Here is a 17,818-nt window from a genome sequence, read left to right on the forward strand (position 1 = left end):
CACATCCAGCATCTCTATGTGATATTATCATACGTGAAGGTAATGTAAGGGTTAATGAAATGGATACAGACAGCCACTAGAAGGAGATAATCCGAGAAGTATATAAGGAATGGCACAGCCTTGTGGGACAGAGGGTTGGGGTAGGTGGGAAGAGCAGGTGCTGGCTAGAAGGACTGAAGACAGTGAGGCAGCAAGAGAGACGTCAAGTTAGAAGTTAGATGAGTATAGTGAGTGTAGTTTATGTGTGATCAATCAACTGTTTGTTTCTTAGGGATAAGTGTCGAATCCAGTTATTAGTGTTCAATAAAATAGTTTTGTAAGTTTACAAGACTCGTTGTTCTCTAATGAACACTACACATCAAAGCCATCTGGATAGAGCAAGGCAGAGAACAACACACTCTCTATCTGGATTCAGTGTCACTGAGCAGGTTCACAGCAGTGTTACAATCCCAGTTGATCTTATAACTGGACAGGAATTACTTTTTTAAATAAAACATGGAAGAGCAGAGTCACAGGACTGGTAAAGTTTCAGCTACAAAAAAAAACATTAATTAAATATGGAAAAATTGGAGTATAATACAATACTCCTTTACTCCTGTTGTAATCCCCAAGGGACCTATAGGGGAGGGCCGATTAGGCTCTCATGAGCCTCGTGGAGTACAGGCTGCCCAGCCGAGGAGTGGGCCTCCTTATCAGTGGGAGAGGAGTTCAGAGTATTTAAGTTCGGTCTGAGTGTGAGGCAGGTGCGGTAGTCACTGCCGGAACCTGTGTACGCAGTGCTGGGCATCAACCCGGTTGTAGAAATTGCCCTGTCGCAGGAAAGCGCAGAGCACGACGTATAGGATTTGCAAGGAATGGAATTCCTTAGCTTGGGTCGAGCCCCTCCTCGGAACACAGTGCCCCCTCGGACGGGGAACCCTGATTCTCCGCCCTGGGCACCAGCCCGCTGGGGTTGGGCCAGTGGCCTAGGACCCCATCGACAGGGTGGGACCCCCTCCCCTGATGCAGACGAGGAAGGCCCCGGGTGTTATGGGACGTGTGGTCGGAGAGACCGCATGGAGGGGTGATCGCAGAATTGTCCGTCCGCCTGCCACTCTGCTGGGACTGGCTGCCCGCCCCAATCCCATGCACATTTTGTGGAAGAACCCAAGGATGATTGTTTTCAATTGAACTGCATTGCATTGCCCAAAGTCACCCCATTCGGGTCACAGTTCGAGTCAAAGGCCACCTATTGCAATGGAGTTAGACATGGGTGCAGCCGTCTCAGTTGTCGGAAGACACACTTTTGAGAGGCTTTGGATGGGAGTGTAGCGCCTGTCATTACGGGACACCGTACAATGGAGAACCACTGGCCATAGCAGGGACCACGGTGGCCCCAGTGGTCTGTGAGCAGCAATCCGCTTGTTTGCCCCTGATCATGGTGAAAGGTGACTGCCCCAGTTTGCTTGGACATTACTGGCTAAAAGGCCTCTGCATTGACTGGCAGAGGGTTTTCTGAATGGGCTCGGGAGGCCTAAACGCAGTGTTGTTAAAGCATCCAGAGATTTTCCGGACCAGGCTGGGGACGATACGTGGTGTCATGGCAAAGATCCACATGGACCCTGAGGTGCAACTGCGATATTTTTGTGCTCGTCCAGTTCCCTTTGCGATATTGCCAAAGGTAGATGTGGAGCCTGGTCGGCTCGAAGGTCTGGGGATCATCCGGCTGGTAAAATTTGTGGACTGGGCGGCATCTGTGGTTCCTGTCACGAAGCCTGGTGGTACAATTTGCCTCTGTGGCAATTACAAATTGACAGTGAATAGGGCCTTCGAGCTGGACCGGAATCCAAATGTAGCAGATTTAGGACCCGTATGCCAAATTGGCTGGAAGTCACTCATTCACCAATCCCGATATGAGTCACACGTACCTCCTGTTGGTGCTGGACCCAGAGTCTCGTCAGTACATGATGGTGAAAATGCATAGGGGCTGTACGAATACATGAAGTTTCATTTTACATAGAACATAGAACGTACAGTGCAGAAGGAGGCCTTTCGACCCATCGAGTCTGCACCGACCCACGTAAGCCCTCACTTCCACCATATCCCCGTAACCCAATAACCCCTCCTAACCTTGTTGGTCACTAAGGGCAGTTTATCATGGCCAATTTACCTAACCTGCACGTCTTTGGACTGTGGGAGGAAACCGGAGCACCCAGAGGAAACCCACACAGACACGGGGAGAACGTGCAGACTCTGCACAGTGACCCAACGGGGAATCAACCTGCGAGCCTGGTGCTGTGAAGCCACAGTGCTAGCCACTTGTGCTACCTTGCTGCCCCTTTAGGTGTATCGTCGGCCTGTGCCCTTTTCCAGTGCGTGATGGAAAATATTCTGCGGGGGTTACCTTGCGTAGCGGTCTACCTGGATGACGTCTTGGTCATAGGAACGTCTGAACAGGACCAGCTGCATAGCCGGGATGAGGCGCTCGGTAGCTTAAAATTGACCTATCCTGGGTATCCCATAGGCAGGGAGGACCTCCACCTGGTTGAAGACAAAGTGTGGTCCATCCAAGAGACCCCTGCACCGAAGGAAACATCAGAGCTCTATTTGTTCCTGGGGCTTGTAAATTATTTTGGAAATGTTATCCCAGGTCTTGCAACCACGTTGGCCACCCCTGCACAGTTTGGCCAAAAATAAGCAGGAGTGGGCATGGAAGGTGCCGCCGGAGGTGGCATTTGCTGAGGTTAAAAGGCAGCTCACGTCTTCTCGGCTGCTGACCCACTTTGATTCCGCTAAACCGCTCTTGGTCACCTGCGATGCCTCGCCGCATGGCATCGGCGCCGTGTTGTCTCATTGGAATGAGTGGCAGCAAGGAGCATCCGATTGTTTTCGCCTGGAGGACGCTGGCTGCAGCTGAGCGCAATTATGCTCAGATAGAGAAGGAGGGTCTGGTCATGGTCTTTGCTATAAAAAAGTTTCACCGGTATGTCCACAGACGTTGTTTTACGGTATTAACTGATCACAGGCTGCTGTGGGGTTATTTAAAGAGGACAGGGCCATCCCACCTATAGCGTCAGCCAGAATTCGACGATGGGTTTTCTTGTTGGTGGTGTATGAATACGTGCTGGAACATCCACCCTCCGCTCCGGGATGCAGATTGTGAATGCGGACGCATTGATTAGGCTCCGCTACCGCTGAGGCCACCAACACCTCCAGAGCCAACGAGGTTGTCGCTACTATGCATTTTATGAATACGTTGCCAGCCAAGGAGACCCGGATCCATGCATGGACACAGACTGACCCCCTGTGATCCAGGGTTCATCATATCTTGCTGTTTGGGGCCCAGTGAACTGAAGAATTTTACCTGGAAGATCGCTGAGTTCAGCGTGGAGGACGGTATACTCCTTTGGAGAACGCGGGTGGTGGTTGCGCACAAGGCCCCATCTTGGCTGATCTCCATAATGGACACTTCGGCCTGACTATGATGAAGATGCTCACCCAAAGTTACATGTGGTGGCCAAGATTGGATGCGGAAATTAAGCAGCTCGCCCAACAGTTTGGAACGTGCCAGTACCAGCAGAAGCTCCCACCTGTGGCACCACTCCATCCCTGGGGGTAGCCGGGCCGACCGTGGGTACGTCTCCATGTTGATGTTGCCGGTCCTTTTCAGGGGTCAATGTTCCTCCTTCTCATCGACACGCACTCCCAGGATGTCATCAACGACTTTGAGAATGATGATCAAGAAGGTTAGGTTATCTTCTAGCACACACGGCATCCCGGGGTTACTGATCATCGACAACGGAGAACTGTTTACTGCTGCAGAGTTCAACAATTTCATGTGGAAGAATGGAGTGCGCAACATACACATTTGGCCGAAAGAGCAGAATAAACGTTCAAGCAGTGCTCAGGGTCCCTTGACATGTGTTTGCCATGCTTCCTTTTCTGTTACTGCTGCACCATGCATGCCGCCACCAGCGTGGCACCGGCGGAACTTCTGGGACACTGGCTTTGAACTCGCCCCAGCCTGGCATTGCCTGATATTGATGGAAAAGTTCAACGCAGACAGGACCAACTAGGGCGTTGCCCTGTTGAGCATGGCCGACCGAGATGATTTGTATCAGTCAACAATGTCCATGTGCGCAACATCAGAGATGGCGCCACGTGGGTTCCTGGCACTATCATTCGGCAGACTTCACACCGGGTATGAGTGCACGACTGAGAATCGAAGAGGCACCTCGACCATCTTCACGTTAGGAGCCCCGAGATAGGCGATCCCCTTTTGGATGATCCAGGACAACCGCAGGCTGCCCCAGCACCAGCAGGTCCACAGGCTCCATCCCACATAGGAAATGCCCCATCCCATGCGATGCAGGATGTCAGGGTCACATCAAGTGTCCAGGGCGACTGAGTGCACAGAATGTGCCTCCATCTGCAGCTACTGAAAATCGCCATTTGGAGCAAGAGCTGTGGCTGGAGTCACTGTTGGACATCTGCAAGTCTGAGATCTTCGTAGACAGCATGTACAGTGAGGAGATCACACCGCGGGTAAAGAGTGGATTGGCGAAAATGGTATGGGTGACCACCAGGCAGGCTGTGCAAGACTTCCTTGGGTCCATTTCCCTGTCCATGTCTTTCGGATTTTTCAGTTTTGGATAGCTGGGGAGATGGATTTTTCCAGGGAATGCAGGAACAGCCAAGTCCCTGGCATCACGAGCGACACAACTGCACGATGCAGGGGGGTGGTTAGGGGAAGATGAGACCTGCACAAGTTGGACAGGTTGCACCCCAGTAGGACCGGGATCAATATCCTCCCAGGAAAACCTGCTTGTGATGTTGGGGAGGGTTTAAACTAGAGTGGCAGGGGGCTGTAAACCTGAATGGGGAGACACAAGAGAGGGAAACAAAGATACAAATGAACGACAGAAAATAAAAAACAAAAGTGGAAGGCAGAGGATACAAAGGCTGGCAGGAAATAGAGCCATAGTACAAAAAAAGAATTGTAAAGATGTTGTTAAAAAGACAAATCTAAAGGAGCTGTATATGAAGGCATGGGCCACTCACAATAAGACAGATGGATTAACAGCATTAATAGATATAAATGGCTTCAATATGATTGTGATTACGGTGACATGGCTGCAGGGTAACCAATGCTGAGAAATGAATTCAAGGGTATTCGATATTTAGGAAGGGCAGATAAAAAGGATAAGAAGGTGGAGTCACGTTGTTAGGAAAGAAATAATGAAGTGCAATAGTCAGAAAGGATATTGGTTCAGAACATCAGTCTGGGTGAAGCTAATGAACAACAAGGAACACAAAACATTAGTGGGCATTATCTATAGACCCGCAGACATGGGTAATAAGGTAGGGGGGCAGCATTAAACAGGAAATTAGGAATGCATGTAACAAGGGTGCGACAGTAATCTTGAGTGACTATAATCTGGGCATATTGACAGGACGATTAGCAATAATAATAAGATGGAGAAATTCCAGGATTTGATTTGATTTAGATTTATTGTCACGTGTACCCAGGTGCAGTGAAAAGTATTGTTCTGCGTACAGTCCAGGAAGATTGTTCCATACATGGAAAACATAGGACATACGATAAATACACAATGTAAATACGTAGACATCAGGAACACACAGGAGTGTAGTGCTACACAGTAGAGAAGATGCGTGGAGAGATCAGTTCAGTCCATATGAGGGTCATTCAGGAGCCTGGTAACAGTGGGGAAGAAGCTGTTTTTGAATCTGTTAGTGCGTGTTCTCAGACTTTTGTTTCTCCTGCCCGATGGGAGAAATTGGAAGAGAGAATAACCCGGGTGGGAGGGGTCTTTGATTATGCGGCCCACTTTCCCAAGGCAGTGGGAAGTGTAGACAGAGTTACTGGACGGGAGGCAGGTTTGCGTGTTGGACTGGGTTGTATTCACAACTCTCTGTAGTTTCTTACGGTCTTGGGCCAAGCAGTTGCCAAACCAGGCTGTGATGCAGCCAGATAGGATGCTTTCTATAGTGCATCTGTAAAAATTGGTAAGTGTCAATGTGGACATGCCGAAGTTCCTAAGTTTCCTGATGAAGTATATGTAGAAGAGTTTTTTTTAGATGTCGAGGAACCATCACTATTAGTATTGTGCAATGAGAAAGGGTTAATTAATAATCTTGCTGTGCTGAGTCCTTTAGGGATAGGAACCATAACGTGCTGGAAAGGGCAGTCGTCCAGTCTGAACCTAAGATCCTAAATCTAAGCAAAGGAAATTACAAGGGTATGAGTGTTGGGTTGGCTATGATAGAGCGGGGGCTTCATTAAAAGGTATAAAAGGCTAATATTTAAGGAATAAATGTATGCGTTGTTGCAGTTACACATTGTTCATTGGTTCAAAAATACCAAAACAGTAAAAGTAGCCCAACCATAGCTAACAAAAGATTTAAAGATAATATTAGATCCAAAGAGGAGTCATATAAAGTTACTAGAAAAAGTTGCAAGCTTGAGGAATGGGAGCAGTTTAGAATTCAGCAGCTCTGAATAAGAGTCATATGGACTTGAATCAAGAACTGTATTTTCTCTCTGCACAGATACTGCCTGGCCTGCTGAGTTTTTCCTGTGTTTTCTGTTTTTGTTTCCGATTCCAGAACCTCCAGTATTTTGCTTTTATTTAAAAAAGGACGGAACGAGAAAACAGGGAATTACAGACCAGTTAGTCGAACATCAGTGGCAGGGAAAATGCTAGAATCTGTCATAAAGGATGTGGTAACTTAGAAAATATCAACAGGATTAGGCAAAACCAACGTGGATTTGTGAAAGGGAAATCATGTTTGACCAACCTACTGGAATTTTCTGAGGATGTAACTGGTAGAATAGATAATGGAGAACCAGTGGATGTGGTGTATTTAGATTTTCAGAAAGCTTTTGATAAAGTCCCACATAAGAATTCAGTTCTCGAAATTAAAGTACATGAGATTGGGAATAATATATTGCCATGAATTGACAAAGGAAACAAAGAGTAGGAAAAAAAGGGTCTTTTTAGGAGTGGCCAGTGCCTTTAGTGGGTGCCTCAGGCATCAGTGCTTGGGCCCCAGCTATTCACAATATACATCAATGAGTTTGACGAGGAAACCAAATGTTATGTTTTGAATTCTGTGATCACACAAAACTGGGTAGGAACGAGTGGTAAGAAGGATGTTAAGAGGCTTCAAAGCGATTTACATCATAAGTTGAGTAGCAATTGATGGCCGATGGAGTACAACATGGATAAATGTGAAGTTATCCACTTCCGTAAGAAAAGCAGAATGGCAGAGTGTTATTTAAATAGTGATAGATTGGGAAATGTTGATGTACATAGACACACCTGGACCTTTCTGTCCTTGTACAGCAGTCATTGAAAGCAAGCATGCAGCTGCACAAGCAGTTAGGAAGGCAAATGATATGTTGTTCTTCATTGAGAGAGGACTGGAGCACTGGATCAGGGATATCTTACTGCAGCTGTACAGGGCCTTGTGTGCAGTTTTGGTCTCCTTACCTAAGAAAGGATATACTTGCGAAAGAGGGAGTGCAGCAAATGTTCATCAGACTGATTCCCGGGATGGCAGGATTGCTACAGGGAGAGGTTGAGTTGACTGGGCCTGTATTGACTGGAATTTAGAAGACTGGGAGAGGATCTCATTGAAGCATAGACTCCAGACAGGGCTGGGCAGACTGAGTGCAGGGATGATGGTTCCTCTGGCTCCCATCACATTGTCCACTCCCCCCCCGCCACGAACCCCATTGCTGGTGGGGCATCAATTCTGCTCTGTCTGGCCTCTGTATTCTATTTGGGTAAATGTAAACATCGACACAGTCCCAGAGGCTGCTTTCCCCTTTGATGGCTGACTGGTGATGATTTAACCTGAGGATCGCCATCTCAGGTGAGAGTCAAGGTTGAGAAGGCGGAGTCCTTTATGAATAACCTCGGCCAGTACGGGAATTGAACCCACGCTGTTGCCGCTGTTCCTCATCATGAACCAGCTGTCCAGCCAACTGAGTTAACTGACCCCCCCTTGCATTTGAGTAGAACCTCTTCATTCAGTTCACAGCTTTTTTACAGTAACAACAGCAAGTTGCGTTTATAAAGTAATAATAATAATCGTTTATTGTCACAAGCAGGCTTCAATTAAGTTACTGTGAAAAGCCCCTAGTAGCCACATTCTGGCACCTGTTCGGGGAGGCCGGTACGGGAATTGAACCCACGCTGCTGGCCTTGTTCTGCATTACAAACCAGCAGTTTAGCTCACTGTGCCCCTAAAGTGCCGCTTAAAGTGCCTTTAACATTGTAAAAAATCTCAGAGTGCTTCACAAGAGTAATACAAGGCAAATGTGTTAAGTCACCAAAAGCCCTAGGATGCATTCTAATTTTATATCCAATCTTACTGTTTGCTGTGAGAAATGTAATCTCCCATTCTGCACCTGTCTGCAACTATTACTACATTCGCATTTCTAAATCAGGATGTACTTGTGTTTAGTGTGACACAATGTATCCTGTTTTTATATTGGAGTGTAAATTGTATTCTGAAGTGTCTTGTTCATTATATTTCGATGTACCTGGACCTGAATCAGTCGGGCAGAAATTGTTCCTCGATGTGCATGTACTTTATATGGAAAAGCAGGGAAAAAGGATGAATTACGGGACAAAATATCGCAGGCCTGATCGGAGTCTGCTTTCATTCCTGAAATGGATGTACTCTCTTTCATGTATCAATGTGCATCTTGTTAACTGTATCCATTTCTAAGGTAATATTCAATATGCTTCCTTTCCGACAGTGCAGTCCAGATCAAAACAATTTAATGCGTCAAATGAATTCTCATCTCATCTTTTGCCAATAATCTGAACCTGTGTCCTCCAGCCATTGGAAGTAATCGCTTGGGGCGGAATCATCTGATATTTTCTCAGCGTCGGTTTCTGTGAGAAAACCAACGTGTAGCTCGCCAGCTGCTCAGCCAGGCTTCCTCGCCAGATCCTCTGGCACTCTTGTGCACAGAGAATCTGGGGTTGTGGTTTTCATCGTCGGTGTGGCGGGGCGGAGCCCACAGAGATTGGGGCACCATTTTTAAAGTGTGCCCTGACCTGCGTCTGAAGTAATTTCTCACCACTGATACTCTCCCCCCCCCCCCCCCACCCCACGCTCCCCACCCACAGACATGGAGGACCCCACCCACAAGAACGGGACGACCTCTCCTCACAGGCATTGGGGCGACCCCCCTCTACCTTGGAGGCACTGGGTAGAACCTCCCCCCCTCCACGACAATCATTGGGGCAACCTCCCCCTCCACACTAGCATTGGGGTCTCCACTCCCACCCTGAGGCTGAGGCCCATAATTATCAGTGCAACCCCCCCCCCCCCCTCCACAATAGCATTGGGGCATCCCACCCCACCACCGACATCAGGGCAACCCATCCACAAGCATGAGGGGGGGGGGGTGGAGCCCCTCCCAATCCCCCCAATACAAGCAATGGGGACAATCATTTCCCAAAAGCATCAGGGTATAGCCCCCACCACACTAGCATTGGGGGAGGAGGCCCACAGATATTGGGGCAATCCACCCTCAAGCATGGGGGCGATCTCCCAATCCCACACAAGCATTGGGGTGTCCCCCTCCCCCACCACACAGGCATCAGGGTGTTTGCCCTTTCCCCAGAAGCATCAGCGTGCTCCCCCCCCCCCCCACAATTATCGGGGCACCCCCCCCCCACTACACAGACATCAGGATGCCCCTCCTTCCCCACCCCACAAGCATTGGGGTGTCGCCACCCCTCCCACAAGCATCCGGCAACCCCCAGTTTGAGGTCACATCAGCGAGGCATGAATATTCAATGAGGGGGAGCATATTTCGGGGAAGGCATTTCATTATATTTAAATTTATTGAATTTATTGAAATTGGGTTCCCATCCTTGTTGGACAGGAACCTCATTATGTCACTGGCGAAGGGCATGGGAAAATGGAAAATGGGATCTCGTTTTCCGACTCTCACGGGATTGTATAGCGTGCCGCTATTTACTCTCATGGCTAACGCAGGCTCAAAATTGCCCCCTCGCTTTCGACTCTATCAAATCCTCTCATAATCGCCCCTGAATCTTCTCCAAGGAGAACAATCATTGTTTCTCCACACTTTCCACATAAAAGAAGACCCTGAACAGTCAAGTAAATCTCCTTCACATCCTCTTCGAGGTCTTAGCCTGCGGCCAAAATTGTGCAGCCCAGAAATGGACACAATGGCTGCAACTTTCCGGCTCCGCTGTCACAGGTCATCGCAAAGTCCATGGACTACGGCAGGACTGGAAGATCCTGCTGGAAGGAGGGGCCGGAAAATACCAGTTGAAACTTAACCAGTGATTCATAGAGGGGTTATCATAACTTACCAAACTGACCGAAACTAAAAGGTTATCTGTGACAGAGTGGCATCTCCCATGACAGCATTGACTGCAATTCCCAGCCATGTGACATTTGCACCAGTGCAACATTCATGAACAATTTAACACCAGACTTCAGGGATGGATTGTAAGTTTGTGAGACATTCTGAGAGAGCCCGGGATTCCATGACATTCCGAGATTCCAAACCCGTCAATCCAGCCCAGAAAGTGGGACTTGTTTTGCAGCATTCCCTGCAAAGTGCCAGAATAAACGAATAAAGGGTTATGGTTTTCGGGCAGCTGAGTCCACAAAAGATCGGCCATGATCTCATTGAATGGCGAAGCAGGCTCGAAGGGCCAGAGAGCCTACTCCTGCTCCTAGTTCTTATGTTCTTATGTTAACATATTTGTCTGCTATTGCTTCTTATACGCAGTGAAATGGAATCCCTGTGATTGGTGAGATACGTGTCAGAATGAAATGCAAACAATACATTTTGTCATGTATCAACGAGAGAGAAGAAATGCTGTTGAATCTGAATTTTGCTAAGCAGGTTTGGTATAAAAAAGAGCTGGGCTGTACTGATTTCAAAAGGGAATTGGGCCCAGTTGACCGACACTGCCCCTCATTTACAGCGGACCTGCCTTCATCCCTAAATAGATCAATGGAATCACAGCAATCTGTGGGGAAGATCCATTAAAACATGAAATAACCATTAGTAAGCTCAATGGCTTCCTTTCAATATATTGCTTGATAGAGGTACAGGGTGAAGTAAGCCTCTGAAAACACTCACAGCAGCCTGTGATTTAGCACCAGCCGAGAGATAGAAAGGCTCGTCATGATTGGTGGAATCCACAGCCATTTGCAGAGGATAATGGATGGTCTAAATGAATGGCTATTAAAGAAAAAGTCAAGTATTAATCAGCGAGCAAATGTTTCAGTCGTGGTAATCTTGGAGGTGTAATGAACAAGTGCGAATCCTGATGATCAGTCTCTGTCCAAGTGTGTGCGCTTCATCATGTAAACACTGATATTAGTTAATAATGCTTATTTTCTGGATTTAATATGTAGAGGTTATAAATAATTTTTACGTATAAAAATAAGTTTACATCCTCTACCAAAGTTGTTGTTTCCTGCTGTATTTGATTCCGGAACATAGAAAATCTCTGGCGTTTCATTGAAGTGGCGATGCTTGGGGCTTGATAATTAGTGCCAGGAGGCTGTTCAGCTGCAGAGGGCATCACATAACTAAAGCTGATCTATCATTAGTTGGTGTTTGCGCATGCGTTTTCCAACAGCGGTGACTGGAGAGTGATCAAAAATATGATCCCCAGGGGATTTTTCAGCACCCAGCCGAAGCCACTCCTCCCGCTTTCACAGTTACATTCCCCAAAAGCAATCATTCCAACTGAACAAAGAAATAAAAATAAATGTGGCACTTTTTCTGTGCTCCACATCCCAGTGTGGTTTATTGACAGCACCATTCAGGAAGTGACCTCAGGAGATTAGAATCAATTTGTGTGTTGTGATTCTTGCTGGCCACAAATTTCTCCTCCGATTTTTACCACAGAGTGCTCAGGGGTATCTGCGAAGGTTGGCACCCGTAGGGGAATGTGCAAAAGCACCTTCAAGTCCCTTGGAATCCTGTTTGCACTTAGATGCAATCACTGAGGGGCAGGAAGGAATAAAAGAAAGACTTGCACCTTTCATGACCTTAGAATTTCCCCAGGTGCTTTGCAGCTATTTAGCTGTTTATTTTTTAATAAATGTCTTGATTGCTGTGGAGATTGATTGATTGATATTTATTGTCACATGTACTGAAGTACAGTGAAACTATTTTTCTGTGGCCAAGGGAACGTACATAGTACGCACATAGTAGACAAAAGAATAATCGACAGAGAACATTGACAAATGGTACATCAACAAATAGTGCGGGACAAAGGGCAAACAAGAGCAGCATAGGGCGTTGTGAGTCGTGTTCTTATAGGGAACAGATCAGTCCAAGGGAGAGTTGTTGAGGAGTCTAGTAGCTGTGGGAAAGAAGCTGTTCCTATGTCTGGATGTGCGGGTTTTCAGACTTCTTAATCTTCTGCCTGATGGAAGGGTCTGGAAGAGGGCAAAGCCTGGGTGGGAGGGGTGTCTGACAATGCTGTCTGCCTTTCTGAGGCTGCGGGAGGTGTAGACAGAATCAATGTGGGGGTGGTAAGCTTGTGTGATGCATTGGGCTGAGTTCACCGCACTCTGTAGTTTCTTGCGATCTTGGTCAGAGCAGTTGCCATACCAGGCTGTGATCAAGCCGGATAGGATGCACTCTATGGCAAAGTTTGTGAGAGTCGATGCAGATATGCCGAATTTCTTCAGCTACCGTAGGAAGTAGAGACGTTGTTGGGCTTACTTGTTGTATCAACTTGAGTGGACCAGGACAGACTGTTGATGATGGTGACCCCCAGGAACCTAAAGCTATCGACCATCTCTACTTCGGAGCCATTAATGTAGATGCGGGTGAGGGTGGGGGTGTCGTGCTATGCTTCCTGAAGTCGATGATCAGTTCCTTGGTCTTTCCAACATTTAGTGTGAAGTTGTTTTTGGTACACTATGCAACCAAGTGCAATCTCCCTTCTGAAGTCTGATTTGTTGTTGTTTGAGATACGCCCACCACAGTCGGATCATCTGCAAACTTCTAGATTGAATTGTAGTTAAATCCTGCCACACAGTCGTGTGCGCATAGGGAGTACAGTAGAGGATTGAGCGCACATCCTTGCGGGACCCGGTGTTGAGGACTATTGTGGAGGAGATGCTGTTACCTATCCTAACAGATTTCGGTCTGCTGGTGAGGAAGTCAAGGATCCAGGGAGGGGTCAAGAAGAATGTGACTTGACCATCAACGCGACTTAATGCCCAAAAAACAGAATCCCATTTTCGGCACGAATAGTGGAGTGTTTCTCGGTGCGAATGACCCCGCACTCAATCCTGCCAACCCATGTCTCCCACGCTCCACCCTTTCCCCATACACTTGTTATGCCAACTCACACAGTATCCACCATGGGCAGACCTCAGGATCCTTCCTGAAATTAATTGAAGTTCTCAAGTGTCAAAGAAAACACTCTCATTGATAAAATCCCATTTATAATATTTTTTATTTATTTATTTTTATAAACTTAGAGTACTCAATTCATTTTTTCCAATTAGGGGGCGATTTAGCATGTCCAATCCACCTAGCTTGTACATTTTTGGGTTGTGGGGGCAAAAGCCACGCAAATACAGGTAGAATGTGAAAACTACACGGACAGTGACCCAGAGCCGGGATTGAACCTGGACCTCGGCACCGTGAGGACGCTGGGCTAACCCACTGTGCCACCGTGCTGCCCCCACAATATTAACTTCCTTTAAACCCTTCTGAAAACAAGAATTTGTCTTCATAGTTCCACTGCAATGAGTTCATAGACACTTGAAGCTGTCAATCAAAATGTGAACTGAAAGGCACCCACTGTGATATGATAGGTTATGTAATCAGTTTTGCAACACTAATCCTGTAATAAAGGCTTATGTCAAAGCACAGAGCAAAATAGCAAATACCTTTTTTAACACTGCAGACAATTTGTTGCTAATATTTAAACGGCAGGATATTTAAATGTCTTGACAGCTTGACAGTTCTTTTGATATGTCTTGTGACGAGTTCTCATGGGTTTATGTACTTTTAAATGTTTTTAAAATATAAATTTAGAGTACCCAATTCATTTTTCCAATTAAGGGGCAATTTACCGTGACCAATCCACCTAGCCTGCACATCTTTGGGTTGTGGGGGCGAAACTCACACAAACAATGTGCAAACTCCAGACGGACAGTGACCCAGAGCCGGGATCGTACCTGGGACCTCGCCACCGTGAGGCTGCAGTACTACCAGCTGAGCCACCGTGTTGCCCAGGTTTATGCACTTTTTATGCACATTCAGGTCTACTTCCAACAATCCCAAAGCACGTCCCACTTCCAAAGGGCATTTGACTTCTCCCAAAGATAGTCTGAGACCATATGCAAGAGGGTACCTTATCACTCCCAAGGGTACCCCAACTCTCCACAGATTTTGACATTTGCTATCAAGTCTAAAGTACACAAGTTGCATTTTGGATGTCCCACTAGCCAAAATGAGTTGCATTTTAATACGTGTAGCTGCCTCCGTGAACCACAGATGTGCACATTAGAATCGATCCACATTACCCCCCTCCCACCCCACCCCGCCCCACTGTGAAAATGGCAGAGGCCAGGATTGGGGGCGGGATTCTGAATCTGCCCCCCCCGACCAGTTTTGCAAAGGTGGCGAGACTCTCCATCGCCGTGAAAATTCCTGTCCGTTTACTCTGTTTCTCACCATGGATGCTACCTGACCTGCTGGGTGTTTTCAGCATTTTAATGATTTTATTTTAGATTTCCAGCTTTTGCTCTATTTTGGCTTTTCTAAGCCATGAACACAAAGCAGTCATGAATAAATCCAGCAGGGAATTCAGGAGGTACCTCTTACCCCAGAGAGTGTGGAGCTCGTTCCCACAGGATGTAGTTGAGTCGAACAGCACGGACACCTTTGAGAGGTCGCCAGGTCAAAGCGTGAGGGAAGAAGGATAAAAGACTGTGACAGGGTTAGATGGGAAGGGGAGGAAAGGGGACCTTGACACCGAGAGTAGTTGGACCGAATGGCCTGCGTCTGTGTTCCCCACACCCTCTGGAATTGGGCTGTGTCTGTCAGATAGTGCGAATGATGCCCCTGGAGTCAAGATGTTCCACATGGATTTAGTGTACACTAATGAGACATTGACTTCCGAGTGAAATCAACACGTTGCTGCTGTTGTGAATGGAGCAAGCGACTCTGCAGACTATTTAGAAATGACAGAAAATCTGTCAGGGACCAATGGGCTTCCTGCCGCTTGGTGGTTACTTTAAGCAGATTATTATCTAACGCTCCCCAGCAGGAGGTAAATGTTTTCACAAACACAGTCAAATAACGATGTCTCCGCTTCTCACAGGACAAGTAATAGTCATTCGGCTTTGAATATAAACTGAGCTGCATTTTTCCTTGCAATCAGTTTGCCCAAATGGAAGTATTGTAGCATTTATTTAAAGAGCAGAGTGAGGAGTATAGACATCCGATTAAACACTTAAGGGTCTTTCTGCAAAACAGTGACTGAAACATGGTCCAAAATTGTTATTTTATTTAAATTAGACTGTTAGCAATTGAAGACCGTATTGCTGATGTTCTGATGCATTACAGCAGAATATGGACTGGGTTGTATTCCGTGCTGTAAATAATTTGCAGCATGATTATTTTTATAGGTTGAAATTGCAGTGAAGCTGTGATGTAGAATCATCGAACCCCGACAATGCAGAAGGAGGCCATTCGGCCCATCCCGTCCGCACCGACCCTCCGAAAGAGCACTCCACCAAGCCCACTATGTCCTATCCCAATAATGCCTTAACCTAACCAACACATCATTGGACAGTAAAGGGAAATTTAGCATGGCCAATCCACCTAAGCTGCAGATATTTGGACTGTGGGAGGAAAAGGGAGCAACCAGAGGAAACCCAAGCAGACACGGGGAGAATGTGCAAACGTCACATAGTCAGCCAATTGACCCTGATTCCCATGCATGGCAGCAGTGCTAACCATGTGCCACCGTGAATAACATTTGTAACCAGGTACAGTTTAGCTCAGTTGGCCGGACAGCTGGTCTGTGATACAGAACAAGGTGAACAGTGTGGGTTCAAATCCTATACCGGCTGAAGTTACTCCTGAAGGCCTCGCCTTCTCAACCTTGTCCCTTGCCTGAGGTGTGCTGATCCTCAGGTTAAGCCACCACCAGTCAGCTCTCCCCCTTAAAGGGGAAAACACCATATAGGACTATGGCAGCTTTATTTATATTAATTCAGGAGAATAAAGCTAAGATAATCAGACAATGTTTCTGTTTATTGAGCACGGAATGGGTTACTCACTGTGCGGCTGTCTGGAGTTCTTGCTTGGCAAGGAATATGAGTATGACTTATATTTCAAGTAATAAGTATTATGCATTAGAAAACACTGAAGCAATTTACCACACAAAGACCACATTAATTTAGTAACACCGTTGACAATTCTGCTTACCCTATAGCTAGTTAAAACATGATCTTGAGGCATCCAGAGATCAAATATAAACACATCAATCTATTGTGTGAAATACAGACGTATTTTGCAACAATGCTCAGTAAAACAATGTACAAATTTTAAAATACGGGATCGCATTTTATGGCTCCCGTGGGTGGGACCGGAGTTTCCTGGTTTTCATCCCGCATCCATGCCATTTTCCCAGACTCGATATGTGGGGCAGGGATTGGAGAGTCCACAGGCCTACCTGCTTGCAAGCAGCAGGTCGTCAATCCTCCCATTCTCTGATGAGATGGTTGGTTATCCATGAGTGCCTTGGAGGCTGACCTTAATTTTCCAGAATGCCCCCAGGCCTGCTCGAAGCTTTGGGGAACAGTAGGGCACACTGGAAGCCACCTCCTGGGAGGCAAATCGGGAGGCAGGCTTAGAGGCCCTCCCTGTCTGCCAGCTTTCTACTGGAGTCCACGGCCACTCTGTGGTTGCTGAGGCTATTTTCTTAAGTTAAATTTTAAAAAGTTGAAGAGAAGCTTTCTGTATCATGAAAAGGAAGCCTACTAAAGCATTCTCCTGCTCCTTAAGTACTTTAAGGGCCTCCTGTTGGCCTTCCAACTTCGAAAGCCTGGGGGCAGGAGTAGGCCATCTGGCCCCTCGAGCCTGCTCTGCCATTCAATTAGATCATGGCTGATCTTTTGTGGACTCAGCTCCACTTTCCGGCCCGAACACCATAACCCTTAATCCCTTTATTCTTCAAAAAACTATCTATCTTTACCTTGAAAACATTTAATGAAGGAGCCTCAACTGCTTCACTGGGCAAGGAATTCCATAGATTCACAACCCTTTGGGTGAAGAAGTTCCTCCTAAACTCAGTCCTAAATCTACTTCCCCTTATTTTGAGGCTATGTCCCAAAGCACCAGAGTTTGCCCTCTGGTGCTTATTTGGCCAAAATCACAGCCAAATGATTATTCTCCAACAATACGGTGTTCTGATCCCCATCCAAACATGATGGTGCATTCCAAAGCCCACGGGGTAGATCGATTCCCATGAAAACTCAGACTATCTCGCCACCCCAATGTCTGAGACCTCAGATTAGTTCCAGTTATCCACTGAAGATTAAATTTTCTTCAGGTCACTTGCACTTCAATGTTCTGTTCAATGGCGCCAGGGAAAGGTTTCAGCAATAAAATGAATTATATTTGGTCCATTTCAAAGTGTTGTAGATGTGAAGGTGTCTCTATTTCTTAGGATACTGCGCTCAATTTAATAATTTCAATGAATGTTGCAATGGGGAATGTCACTCAAAGTGGATACTGTTAACTGAGACCCTGCTCGATCGG

The sequence above is a fragment of the Scyliorhinus canicula genome, chromosome 7, assembly GCF_902713615.1.
Source record: "Scyliorhinus canicula chromosome 7, sScyCan1.1, whole genome shotgun sequence".
Taxonomy (NCBI): Eukaryota; Metazoa; Chordata; class Chondrichthyes; order Carcharhiniformes; family Scyliorhinidae; genus Scyliorhinus; species Scyliorhinus canicula.